Source organism: Brassica napus, chromosome C5 (genome assembly GCF_020379485.1).
Source record: "Brassica napus cultivar Da-Ae chromosome C5, Da-Ae, whole genome shotgun sequence".
In the NCBI taxonomy this organism is placed as follows: domain Eukaryota; kingdom Viridiplantae; phylum Streptophyta; class Magnoliopsida; order Brassicales; family Brassicaceae; genus Brassica; species Brassica napus.
The window spans coordinates 30,550,837-30,565,465 of NC_063448.1; the positions used below are offsets into that span (position 1 = coordinate 30,550,837).

Sequence of the window (14,629 nt, forward strand, 5' to 3'; positions counted from 1 at the left end):
TCTACGTATACAGCAATCATCACAAAGCTAGATGACGATTTCTTTATAAAAACGCATGGACATATCGCATTATTCACATATCCTTTACTCAAAAGATATTCACTTAAGCGATTGTACCACATGTGTCCGGATTGCTTTAATCCGTATAGTGATCGCTGTAACTTGACCGAACAAATCTCCCTGGATTTTTCTTTCAATGCTTCAGGCATTTTCAATCCCTCAGGGAGCTTCATATATATATCGTTATCCAACGATCCATACAAACATGCAGTCACAACGTCCATGAGATGCATTTCAAGATTTTTAGACGCCGTTAGGCTCATCAAAAATCTAAACGTAATTGCATCCATTACCGGGGAATACGTTTCCTCAAAATCAATTACCGGTCTCTGAGAAAAACCTTGGACAACTAATCGGGCTTTATATCGTGTTACTTCATTCTTCTCATTTACTTTTCTCACGAATACCCACTTAAACCCAACAGGATTTATATTCTCAAGCGTTATGACAATAGGGCAAAGACATTTCTTTTATTCAGGGAGAGTAATTCAATTTGAATGGCCTTCTTTCACTCCTTCCAATCATGTCTTTTTTGACATTCTAAAATGGAACTTGGATCGGGATCATCATTTTCATGATCGATCTCTCTGGACACAGAAAAGGAGAACATTCCATCAACATCTTTTATCTGATTTCTGATCCATATCTTTTCATCTCGGGCGTAACTGATGGAAATCTCATACTTTTCTGTTCCCTTCTCGTCATCTGGATCATCTTTATCTATGCCTTCTTTCAGACATTTTTCACTATCAGGTTCTTCTAAAACATTTCCATTTATGTCTTCTTTCAGACATCTTTCAATATCAGGTTCTTCTCGAACCTTACTATTTTGTTCAACCAATTTCTTTTTCTTTCGGGGATTTTTATCTTTAGAACCCGCTGGTCTCCCCCTCTTTAACTGAACCCGAGGTTCATTCATTCTGTTACCATCAGTTTGTTCTTTAGGAACATCAACTCTTGATGGAACATTTTCAGCAGGTATAAATGACTTCGTCACCCTTCTTGTATCTGTGAACGCATCTGGTAACTGGTTTGCCAAATTATGCAAATGCACAATTTTCTGAACTTCCAGTTTTCTTTGATTTGTAGGGGGATCAAGGTGTAACAATGACGGTGTACACCATGTAATCTCTTGAGGAATTTTACCAATTCATCCCCCTAACGCTGGAAATTCATCCTCATTAAAATGACAATCGGCAAATCGTGCCGTAAACATATCACCAGTTACTGGTTCAAGATATCTTATTATACTTGGTGACGTATAACCCACATATATTCCCAATCTCTTTTGTGGGCCCATTTTTGTTCTTTGTGGCGGTGCTATCGGAACATAGACCGCACACCCAAAGACACGGAGATGGGATACATCTGGCTCTTGCCCAGATGCCAATTGTAAAGGGGAGTACTTATGATATGCACTCGGTCTTAGCCGAACCAGTGCAGCCGCATGCAATATAGCATGAACCCATACAGAAATTGGGAACTTTGTTCTCAAGACTAACGGTCTTGCAATCAACTGCAACTGTTTTATCAATGACTCGGCCATGCCATTTTGTGTATGCACATGGGGAACTGGATGTTCCACATCAATCTCCATTGACATACAATAATCATCAAAGGCTTGCGATGTAAACTCACAAGCATTATCAAGCCGTACTTTCTTAATGGCATACTTTGAGAACTGCGTTCTCAGCTTTATTATCTAGGCAATGAATTTTGCGAAAGCCGTATTTTGTGTCGTCAAAAGAGACACACTTGACCATCTACTAGATGCATCCATCAATACCATGAAATACTTAAACGGCCCGCACGGTGGGTGGATCGGTCCACATATATCACCATGTATTCTTTCCAAAAACATTGGTGATTCATTGCCTACCTTTGCTGGTGATGGCCGAGATATAAGTTTTCCTTGAGAACATGCATTACATGTAAACTCGCCCGTTTGCAAAAAAATTCCGTTTTTCAACGGATGACCATTCGAATTTTGCACTATCTTTCTCATCATGACTGAACCAGGATGTCCTAGCCTTTCAAGCCATATTTTAAATGTATCAGTAAACTTCATGTTTACCACAACATAGGACTCAGTCATGGTTATTTTCGTACAATATAGTCCAGAGAATAACATTCTTAACTCTTCAAGTATATGTTTCCTCTCGGACTTAATGCAAAGAAATTCAATGCCATCTTTACTCATAGTCTCAATATGATATCCATTTCTTCGGATATCTTTAAAACTTAACAAGTTTCTATGAGCCTTGGGGGAATAACTTATTTCAAATATCGTTCCCCCTGGCATTGAAAATTTCGCTCTTCTTGAGCCCATAATAATCTTTGCATTACCAGATAATGGACTTACGCTTCCAGCGTAATCTCTTATTTTGAGACTGGAGAAATATTTCTTATCTTTGATTATCGTGTGCGTTGACGCACTATCTGCCAAACACAAATCTCCATCCGTAGTCTCAAAGTTTGGCATTCTTTCTGAATTTAAAATATTCATAAAACATAAATTATTAAACATTAAACATAACAAACATAACATATATCTTACAACAAAAGATATATATAATATAATACAGTCTACTTATATCACATCGATTCTATCACTCATCGATACTCTCTGGTTCAACCAGAAAATCTTATACGTCGAGATGAGTATCATCGTTTAAACCATGAAAGGATGGCCCAGGTTCATCAGAGATGAAGTTAGTTTCACCTCTTCCTTTCTCTTTTCCCTTTTGGGATTCTCTATACAGATCGGCTAAATGTTTTGGTGTACGACAACTATGTACCCAATGACCTTTCATGCCGCATCTGTAGCAAACCTTTCCTGTTTGCCTTTTATCATCCTGGTCCTTTTCATTCCTTTCATTTTCGTGGAAGTCTTTATTATTTCTTTCATCATAGGGACGGAATCTTTTTTCCGCGACCATGATAACGGTTTCCACCACGTCCACGACCTCGTCCTCTTCTATTATCATAACTGGATGATGCAACATTCGCTTCAGGGAATGGAGCAGATCCAATAGGACAAGCTTGATGGTTTAAAGTCACGAGTTGATTATTCTGCTCCGCTACAAGGAGCACTTGCATCAACTCCGAGTAACGGGTATATCCATTCACCAAGTACTGTTGCTGCAAGATTACATTTTCATGATGGAACGTGGAGAGAGTTTTCTCGATCATATCATAATCACTTATTTTCTCTCCACATAACATCATCCTCGAAGTAATTCCGAACATCGCAGAATTAAACTCACTAACACTTTTGTAATCATGGAACCGGAGATGGATCTACTCGTGTTTAGTTTTCGGTAAGATCACATATTTCTGGTGATCGAACCTCTCTTTTAAAGATTTCCAGAGGTCACAAGGATCCTCTTTCGCAATATATTCATCCTTTAAACCATCATGGATGTGGTGTCGTAAAAATATCATGGCTTTTGCCTTTTTCTCATCCGACACCGTTTTTGAACTTTCGATGGTTTCCAAAAGCCCGTTGCCTCTCAGGTGCATCTTTGCATCCACTGCCCAGGTCATATAATTATTTCCCGTAATATCCAGGGCATTAATTTCGAGCTCTGTCAAATTCGACATGATAACTGTATTCATAGAATAATATATAAATATAATAAAGACGGGAATTTAAATGCAAAAATTAAAGGCATAAAATAAAAGCATAAACTTAAATTGCAGAAATTTAAATTGCAGGAATTTAAATTGCAGGAATTTAAATAGCATAAATAAAATCGGGAGGCTCAGCCTACCACATGATCCGAGGAGTCCACTACAAGAAAACTCAAGCTTAACGAGGAAAATTAACGAGGAAAAACAAATCTCGTAAATTTACGTCAACTTTACGAGGAACTTACGTGAAAAATAGTATCATCGTTATTTCCTCGTAAACTAACGACAAAAACCGTTCGTCGTAAAGTCGATGTAACGTAACGTGTCATTTACGAGGAAATAACGATGATATTAGTTTTCACGTACGTTCCTCGTAAAGTAGACGTAAACTTCGCGTGTTATTTACAAGAAAATGATTTACGTGGTTTTAGCAAGGAAATTTTGAATCCACCAACTTTGTAGGTGTTACACGTTTTTTTTGGCACCTAATTAATTTTCATCGTAAATTCATAGGAAAATTACAACTACCAGATTCGAATTTTCCGATAAATATGGAGGTTTGAACATCATTTTAAGCACACCAACAACAAAAAACGTAAAAGAAAAAAAATGGCTGGCTCCGGAACTATTTACGAGTTGCGGAAGTGGATGTATATGCACAGAGATGCTAACGGGAGAGTGACGAAAGAATACCTTGCGGGGCTGGAGACATTTATGCATCAAGCAGATTCAACAGCGCTCGCCCAAGAAAGTGGTAAGATGTTCTGTCCTTGTCGGAAATGCAACAATTCGAAACTGGCAAACCGTGAAAATGTTTCGAAGTATTTAATAAATAGAGGTTTCATGCCAAATTACTATATATGGTTTCAACATGGAGAAGGTTTTAATTATGATCAGAATGAAGCTAGTAGTAGTAATAGCAATTTTCAGGAAGAACCGATTGATTATCATTTGCATAATGAACATAGTTACCATCAGGAGGAGATGGTAGATTATGATAGGGTTCGTGATATGGTAGCTGATGCATTCGTAGCTCATGATGAAGATGAAGAACCTAATATAGATGCAAAAAAGTTTTACGAAATGTTAAACGCGACGAATCAACCACTTTACAGTGGTTGTAGAGAAGGTCTCTCTAAATTGTCGTTGGCTGCTAGAATGATGAATATTACAACTGATCACAATCTACCTGAAAGTTGCATGAACGAATGGGCGGACTTGTTTAAAGAGTATTTGCCGGAAGAAAATGTGTCTGCTGATTCTTATTATGAGATTCAGAAACTAGTTTATAGTCTTGGATTGCCTTCGGAGATGATAGATGTTTGCATCGACAACTGCATGATCTATTGGGGAGATGATGAGAAGCTAGAAGAATGTCGATTCTGCAAGAAGCCACGATTCAAGCCGCAAGGACGGGGACGTAATAGGGTACCGTACCAAAGGATGTAGTACCTACCAATTACAGACAGATTGAAAAGATTGTATCAATCAGAGCAGACTGCTGAGAAGATGAGATGGCATGCCGAGCATACTCAGACGGATGGTGAGATGACTCATCCATCAGATGCAAGAGCCTGGAAACATTTCAACAAAGTATATCCGGATTTCGCTAGCAATAGCCGCAATGTGTATCTCGGACTATGCATAGATGGATTTAGTCCGTTTGGAATGTCAGGGAGACAATATTCATTGTGGCCAGTCTTTCTTACACCATACAATCAGCCACCGGAGATGTGCATGCAACGGGAGTTGCTATTCTTGACCATATTAATACCTTGTCCGAACCATCGAAAAAGGTCCCTGGATGTTTTCTTACAACCACTGATAAAAGAGTTGAATGATTTGTGGTCAACAGGGGTGAGGACGTATGACTGTTCAACGAAGACGAATTTTACGATGCGAGCGATGCTTTTGTGGACCATAAGTGATTTTCCTGCCTATGGGATGTTGTCTGGATGGACTACGAATGGGAGATTAGCTTGTCCATATTGTAATGGAACGACAGATGCGTTTCAACTGAAGAATGGTAGGAAGACAAGTTGGTTTGATTGTCACCGTCGGTTTCTTCCCATTGGCCATCCTTACCGAAGAAACTAGAATTTGTTTAGGCACAAAAGGGTTGTAAGAGACACTCCTCCTCCATATCTAACTGGAGAACAAATTGAAGCGCAAATCGACTACTATGGAGCTAACGAAACAGTTAGTTGGGGTGGTAATTGGCATGTCCCTCGTAGTATGCTTGATTCTTACGGTGTTCATCACAACTGGCACAAAAAGAGTATATTTTGGGAGTTGCCATATTGGAAGGATCTTCTTCTACGCCACAACCTCGATGTGATGCATATAGAGAAGAATTTCTTTGAGAACATCATGAATACAATATTGAATGTCCCAGGGAAGACAAAAGACAACATAAAATCGAGGTTGGACTTGCCGGATATTTGCTCAAGAAGCGAGTTACATATTAAAAGCAATGAACAAGTTCCCGTTCCGATATTCAGATTATCTTCAGAAAAAAGTCGGTGTTGTTCAACTGGGTGGCATCAGAAGTGAAGTTCCCCGATGGGTATGTTTTGAATCTCTCTAGATGTGTTGAAAAGGGTCAAAAGTTCTCCGGGATGAAGAGTCATGATTGTCATGTCTTTATGCAACGACTACTGCCCTTTGCATTTGCGGAGCTACTTCCAACAAACGTACATGAAGCACTTGCAGGTACGCAGTGTATTATATCACAATAATTTTATAACGGTCTAATTTACAAAATAATATATGACTAACAATGTGTTTAATTGTTTTTGGAATACAAAAGGCATTAGAGCATTTTTCAGGGATCTGAGCACACGCACTCTTAAAGAAGAAGTTGTGGAACAGCTTCAGGAGAACATTCTCATCTTATTGTGCAACCTGGAGAAGATATTTCCTCCCGGTTTTTTTGACGTCATGGAGCATCTAGCTGTCCACCTTCCATATGAGGCATTACTTCGTAGACCTGTACATTACGGATGAATGTATCAGTATGAGCGAGCCATGAAATATTTGAAGGGAAAAGCAAAGAACCTCGCCAAAGTTGAAGGTTCTATAATTGCTGGAAGTTTGACGGAAGAAGTTTCTCACTTCACATTGTACTACTTTGCGTCAAAAGAACGTACCCGGAGAAGAGCTCCAAGAAGATATGATGATGGTGGTGTTGCGCCAACATATGCAGTTGCTGGTGTTCCAGACATCTTTAGCCAGATTGGGCGACTCGGTGGGAAGTCTAAAGAGGTTTGGTGGTCGAGTGAACAAGACGCTCATAGTGCACACACTTATATTCTACTCAATTGCGAGGATCCATTGATGCGTTATTTTGAAAGGTAACATATATATGGACACTTGAAAACACATCTAATTAAGTATAATAAGTTATATTAATTGGGAGAGATTCATTCCTATAAAATCTGATTTTACAGCCTATTTGTTTCTCAAGTCGAAGAAACATTTCCTGGTATATCCACAAGTGACGTAGACAAAAGGAAAGATCAACACTTCATTAAGTGGTTGCGAAATCAGGTATTAACTCAAACTCTTTTTTCATACATGATCGGTATTTCAACATTCTCTTTACTTTTGCAGGTTGATTATGACGACGATGCAGATTATCCTAAGTGGTTACACGAACTAATTCAATCTCCACTTGTAAAGGTCACCACATCACAGATGTATTTCACGCGAGGCTATACTTTTCACACATATGAGTATGGTAGACAGCGGGCGACCAGTAACTATGGAATATGTGTGAAACGGGAAACAGATTTCTACGGGATCTTGACGGAGATTATTGAAGTCGAATTTTCAGGAATACTGAAGCTGAAATGTGTCCTCTTCAAATGTAAATGGTTCGACCCCGTCGTCAACAGAGGTGTTCGGTCTAACAAATTCGTTGTAGTTGATGTCAACGGTGTACGACGGTACAACAAATTCGAGCTTTTCATCTTGGCTTCACAAGCAGACCAAGTTAGCTTCCTTCCATACCCTCGGATGAGAGATTCAGGTATAAATTGGTTAACAGTGATCAAAGTTACAGCTCGAGGATGAATCATCAGTGGAGAAGAACCACCATTGCAAGAAGAACAGATAAATGAAGTCGAGGAACCTGAACAAGAAATTGATGACATCCTTCTCATTGATCCGCATAATCACGAGTATGAAGATCTTTCCGATGATGCCACAGACGAAGCTTTTGAAGACGAGTTTAATGAAAATGATGATATTTCTAGTGATGACGAGAATGTCGATGTATCCGATTGATGTATTTGATTTTGTGTAGTTTGTTTTATGAATAGGGTAATGTGAGAGTTTGTTTTATGAATAAGGTAATATTGTGGGAGTTTGTTTTGTTAATAAGAAAATGTGGGAGTTTGTTTTATGAATAAGTAAAAGTGGGAATTGTGGTTTGGAATATATGAAGTAGAAGATAAGAAATTGTGGTTTGGAATGGAAATAAAGATAGAGTTTGGAATATATGAAGTAGAAAATAAGGAATATAGGGTTTGGGGTTTCGGATTTTAGGGATTTAAACGTAATACTCGTTAATTCCTCGTAAGTTGACGTCAAACTTACGATGCAGTCCTCGTTTATTCCACGTAGACAGAATCGTCGTAAAGGACTCGTTGCTAACGTGCAAATAACAACGAAATTAAAAAAATAAAGAAAGCGAAACCTGTTAATTCCACGTAGACAGAATCGTCGTAAAGGACTCGTTGGCTAACGTGGAAATAACGATGAAATTAAAAAAATAAAGAAGCGAAACCTGTTAATTCCACGTAGGAGAGAATCGTCGTAAACACCCCGTAAAGTAAAAGAAGAACGCGGCACTCTTTAATTCTACGTAGGACGGAATTGTCGTAAACACCTCGTAACATAAATCGTCGTAAACACCTCGTAGTGTGAAAACTAGAAAAAAAAACAAAAAAGAACAGAGATACCAGATTTACATGTGGTAAGACTTCCAGCAATTATAATACTTAAGTCTCGCCCACATAAATTCCAATATCTTCTTCTCTTCCTTTTTTTCTCAAATATTTATAATTTGAATAGGAATTGATTTGGGAGTATGATGTGAGATAGATAGGGTGTGATTTGGGAGTTTGTGTGTGGGTTGAGAAGGAGAGTTACGGGTATATTTATAGGGAAGCTTTCCTAGGTAATTCCACGTAAGCTAAATCGTCGTAACTTCCTCGTATCTAAAAACACGGGCCTTTGTAATTCCTTGTAACTTCCTCGTACAATAAAACGAGGGCCTTTGTAATCTGTCGCTGTTTCGTCGTAAAAAAAACACGGGCCTCTGTAATTCGTCGTAAACTTACGAAGAATTTGCGACGGTACGTAATCTTATATATACCCCAGAGCGCTCACTCTTTCTTTCCTCTCTACTTCCTCTCCACTTCCTCTCCATTTCCTCCCTGTTTCGTTGCAATGGTAAGCCTCTCTAATTCCTCTCTAATTTAGTTAGTTTAGGATAGATTAGGTGGTTAGTATAGGGAATTTAGATAGGTTTACGGATCTTATGTTATTTAGTGTTGATTAGGTGGATAATGTTGGGAAATATACTGTTGACAAAAATTTAAAAAAAATTAATTTTTTTTCTCAGGTTCGAAAAGGTAGACTTACTACCCATTATAGAGAGATGTTCGGTGAGCCGGGTAGTCGTTTAGACCCGTCGTCTTCTTCAGCTCCCGGTTCTCCGGGTCAGGAGACTGTCCCCGAGACTCAGTACACTCAGAGAGTCTTTGGGTCTCCTTCTTCTAGTGCACCATCGGTTCCTCATGTGCCTCCCCCGATGGCTCCTCCTCCTCCTGTCCCTCCTCCGATGGCACCTCTGATGCCCGCCGAGAGTCATCCCGATTTGATGGTGCCTCCGAGTGCTCCTTACTCGCAGTACACTGTAGAGGACATTCTCCGTCTGCCAGGCAGAGAAGGTTTACCAGTCATCGACCCCGACCGACCGGACGGAACTTTGTGGTATGTTTCATTATTTTTTTTATTCGTTTTAAATTCTTTTATAACTTTAAAAAATAATTGATATTTTAAATTTGTATTTTCCAGGTTTGGGATTGACGGATGTCTTGCATCGGACGTAACCGACACGATGAAAAATTACTTCTCCATGGCACATCCGAACTGGAGTAAGACGTCTCACTACGTCAGAAAGATGTGGTTCAAAATTTATGCTGTAAGTTTCTATTAATTAATTATATATCTTTTAATTTGTTCATGATTTATATATATATTTCTTTCTGAAAAACTAATTATAAATTATTTTTTCCAAGAGCAAAAATATAATTGGGCCTTGGGGATCACTGAGAGGGTAAGGAAGAAGTTTATCGCGAAGGCGAAAGTTCGCTTGTTGGACACGGTCTCCAACTGGAAGGGTGACTGGATCGTGAAGGGGTATGAGCGTGGCAAACCCGCTGAGCTCACCACGGATGTCTGGGATGGCCTCATCCGATATAGGCGTCTTCCTGATTCCATTAGAGTCGCTCAGTCTTGCTCTAACTCCCGTAACACAGTCGATGAGCACGGGAACGGGCTGATACTTCACACTACGGGCCAAAAACCCCACGCCGGTGTCCGTTTGGAAATGGTAATTAAATATTTAATTAAATTAAATTTTTAATATATTTTTATATATATTCTAACAACTTTCTTAAATGTTTTTTAGGCCAAAGAGACGGGAGTTCTCCCGTCTCTTATGGAACTTTACGAGAGGACCCACAAGAACAAGGCGGGCCGATTTATAGATTGCAAGTCCGAGCAAATCTACAACGATTTGGCTGCTCAGGTTGAAGAACGCCAGATCCAGCTGACCCAGTAGTCCACCGATGGATTACCCATCACCTTATCCACACCTGAAGTGGATAAGATTTACGAGGAGGTAAATTTTCTAAAATTTTAATTTTTTTTATTATTCATTTAATTTAACTTTAAATTTTTACTAACAAAATTTATTTTTTATTTTTAAGGTTGTCCCAAAAAAAAGAGACGGACGTTGGGGATTGGCTCCGTCAACGATGTTCCGAGAGCGACATCGTCTTATGGTCAGCGACGGGATGATGAAGTCTCTCAGCTGCGTAGGGAGTCCGATGTGCTGCGTCATGAGTTGAGCTCGACGCGATCTCGTATGAGTGGACTCGAGGGCTTGTTGGATGTTGTAGCGGCCACAAATCCGGAATGGGAGACCTTGTTGAGGACCATGCGACAACGAAATCCTATTCCAGACGAGTCAACATCCGACACACATGCCGAGTCGGATGTAACGGCGAGGAGTGATGAATTCTACCGGGCGATGAACGACTCTTAGTTCTTTTTAATTTCGGTTCTTGTATTATGAATTCAAAACTTATTTATATATAAAATATTTTGGTTTTGATTTTTTTAGAATTTTAATTTTATTAATAATTTAAATAATCTAAATTATTTTTTTAATTATAATTTTTTTATATTTCTGTAAAATAACGAAACGAAGTAAATTCGTAGCTAATTTTGCGACTTCTGTACGTGGAAGCTTAACGAAGTTTTTACGAGGAAAAGTTTACAAGGAAATGACGTGGAAAGTTCACATGGTCTTTACGAGAAAACCTATCAAGGTATTTACGTTTACTTTACGAGTATTTACTTTCGAGTTATTTACGTGGGTTTTACGAGGAACGCGTTTCGAGGTATTTACGAGGAAGTTTAGCGACGTCCTTACGTGGAATCTTTATGTGGTCTTTACGACGAAGTGCTTTTCTTTGTTTTTACGACGAAATTATTTCCTCGCTATGTTACGACGAATTAGCGAGGAAATATGCTTTACGACAAACGTTTAACGACGAAACGGGTTTTCTCGGTAATTCCTCGTAAATTTGCTTTTACGACGAATTCACGAGGAAACACGCCCTCGTAAATCTTTTGTTTTCTTGTAATGGTCATAGACTACCATATTGATCATTTTTTAATGTCCGAAGAGACATGGTCTACCATTTTAACTTTTTTTTTAAGGTCCGAGGAGACTTAGTCTACCATTTTTGACCTTTTTATTCACGGAAGCAAAGCCTACCACGTATTTTTCTGATCGTGAAGGCATAGCCTACCATAACGATCAGTCGGGAAAGACAGCGCCTCTCATCCCGAACGGAGAAGGTCCAGCCTCTCACTCCGAAACAATGATAAAATTTAAATAAATTAAGTGTATTGAAATACATAAATTTAAACATTACCTCGGCTGGTTTAAGAACTTTCGGATTGATAAACTTCAGTTGGTCAGAGCCTCGTGCTGATAACTTGTTGTAAATCAGTTGAAAATATGTGGCTTATATTAAAAGTAGAGTGGACAGCGATGGAGAGAGAGGGATGTAATATGAGTTTATTGTGTTTTGGGTTTTTGTGTTTCTAAAAGGAAACAACGAGAAAGAGGAAATTTTGTAAGAGAGAGAGAGTAGCTTTTTCACTTCAGATGTTCAATTAATAAACAAGAGGATACGTACATATTTATAGTGATAGAGAAATATGATAGAGAAATATTAAAATATAACATCAGTCGGTCATAAATATCAGTCAAAGACCAACTTTGACTAATAAGACAAAAGAAGAAGATATACTTTATCTTCTAAAAAAAATTCAAACAGCGAGCCCTCAGCAAAGCAATCGCAATCTCGATCTCGGAGAAGGGATAAGAATTGGCGGCCAAAACCTTAATAAGGTCTGAAGCTTCCCTGATGAATAAGTTTCTGACGAAGCCGTCAACGAATATTTTATAGAACTCGGAATCAGAATATAAAGAACGCTTTTCTTTATTGCTTTAGAAAAATAACTCAAAAACTAAAACTTTCAATCACAGAATTCGTAGCATATGTCATACTCGACATTGCTTTATATAGAGACATTATATTTTCCTATTCCTAATTGTAACACAAACAATATATTATGATCCTTATCTCTAAGATCATAAACTAACTAGGAATAGGTTACTTGACTCTCAAGCTATCGTCAAGCTTATCTCAACATTCTTCTCCTTGAGCTTGAACTCGCTTGAACTCACTTTCACACACTTCAAGTACTCCAATTAGTCGCCTCGTCTCTTTAAACTTCAAACGGCCAAGTGACTTTGTAAGTATGTCGGCTCGTTGTTCATTTCCCGGTACATGCTCAACTTCAACTTGTTCATTCTCCACACACTCACGTATGAAGTGAAATCTTCTATGAATGTGTTTAATACGCCCATGAAACACAGGATTCTTTGTGAGTGCTATTGCAGATTTGTTATCAACTCTTATGATGACTTTCTTAGTTGTTTCTCCGACAACTTCACTCAAAAGTTCCTGAAGCCAAATCGCCTGTTTTGCAGCCTCCGTTGCTGCCATAAACTCAGCTTCACAAGAGGATAGTGCGACTATCTCTTGTTTTTGAGAACACCAAGTCATAGGGCTATTGCCGAGATAGAAAACGTGACCGGTTGTTGATTTAGCATCATCAACGTCCACACTATGTGAACTATCACTAAAACCAGTCAAGACCAATCTTGTTGCTCGAGTGAAACGTAGACCGAGGGTGGTTGTTCCGCGTAGATACCTCAGAATCTGTTTCAAGGCTGCGCCGTGAGATTCCTTGGGATCTTGCATAAACCTACTAAGCACTCCAACAGGAAAGGACAGGTCAGGTCTTGTATGCAACAAATAGCGCAAACATCCAATGTTGCGTCGATATTCCCTTTCATCAATGCTTCTTTCAAGTGGAGACTTCGACAGTCTTACGTTTACTTCCATGGGAATATGAGTAAGGTTGCACGCTTTCATACCTGTTTCCTCAAGAATCTTTCTTGCATATCTATCCTGAGATAGAACGATGCCTCCATCATACTGTCGTACCTCGATGCCTAGGTAATAGGTTAGTTTACCTAAGTCACTCATATCAAACTTGTTTCCCATCTCTTTTTTGAAGTCGATTGTAAGTTGTAGAGAGGAGCTTGTTACAAGTAGATCGTCGACATAAACACATACAATGAGAAGATCTTTCTTCTCCTCCTTTCTGTAAAGCGAAGGTTCTTTAGAGCACCGTGTAAAGCCAAGCTCTTGTAGAATCCGATTAAGTTTAATATTCCAAGCTCTAGGAGCTTGTTTTAAACCATAAAGAGCTTTCCTCAATCTGTAGACTTTGTTTTCTTTCCCTTTTACCTCAAAACCCTCAGGTTGGGAAACCTATACCTCCTCCTTGAGATCACCGTGTAAGAACGCTGTTTTAACATCGAGATGATGTATCTCCCAACCATATGATGCTGCAATTCCGATGATTAATCTGACTGTCTCGATCCTAGCTACTGGTGCAAAGACCTCGTCATAATCAATGCCATGTTGCTGAACATATCCTTTCGCCACTAACCGAGCTTTGTACTTACTGATACTCCCGTCTGCGTTTCTTTTAACCTTAAAAACCCACTTCAGTCCAATAGGTTTGAACCCTCTTGGTAGCTCAACAAGAGTCCAAGTATTATTCTTCTCTATGGACGCAATCTCGTCTAAGCAGGCATCAACCCATACCTTTAACTCCTTAGCTTCGTTGTAGTCGTATGGTTCATTGTTAGTTACCATCAGCAACCTTTCACACTCTGCTTCTGCCACTAAGACGTAATCGTCTAGATAGGATGGTTTGGTACTTATCCTCGACGATCGTCTTGGTTCTGACTGAAGCTGTTCTTCTTCTTCTTCGTGCTCTTCTTTATCACTTTCTTCTTCGCTATGTGTGTTCTCGTCCATCGTCGTATCATCAGGAAGATTGTGATCATCCTTTAATGGCCACAGCTCTACTTCAAAACTCTCAGCTCCCTTAGACTCAGACACTTCCCAGTTCCACCTACGTTCTTCATCAAAGTGGACGTCCCGGCTTACTACGATCCTTTTGCTTGTAGGATCCAGTAAGCGAT

General features: G+C 39.1%; 1 long non-coding RNA gene across 1 annotated transcript; it reads left to right on the forward strand.

Moving 5' to 3' along the window:
• Positions 1-10,237: 10,237 nt before the first annotated feature.
• LOC125587854 lies at positions 10,238-12,520 on the forward strand. The gene is made up of 2 exons (XR_007324246.1): positions 10,238-10,315; positions 10,394-12,520. It is a non-coding gene; the product is annotated as an uncharacterized LOC125587854 (long non-coding RNA).
• Positions 12,521-14,629: the final 2,109 nt, after the last annotated feature.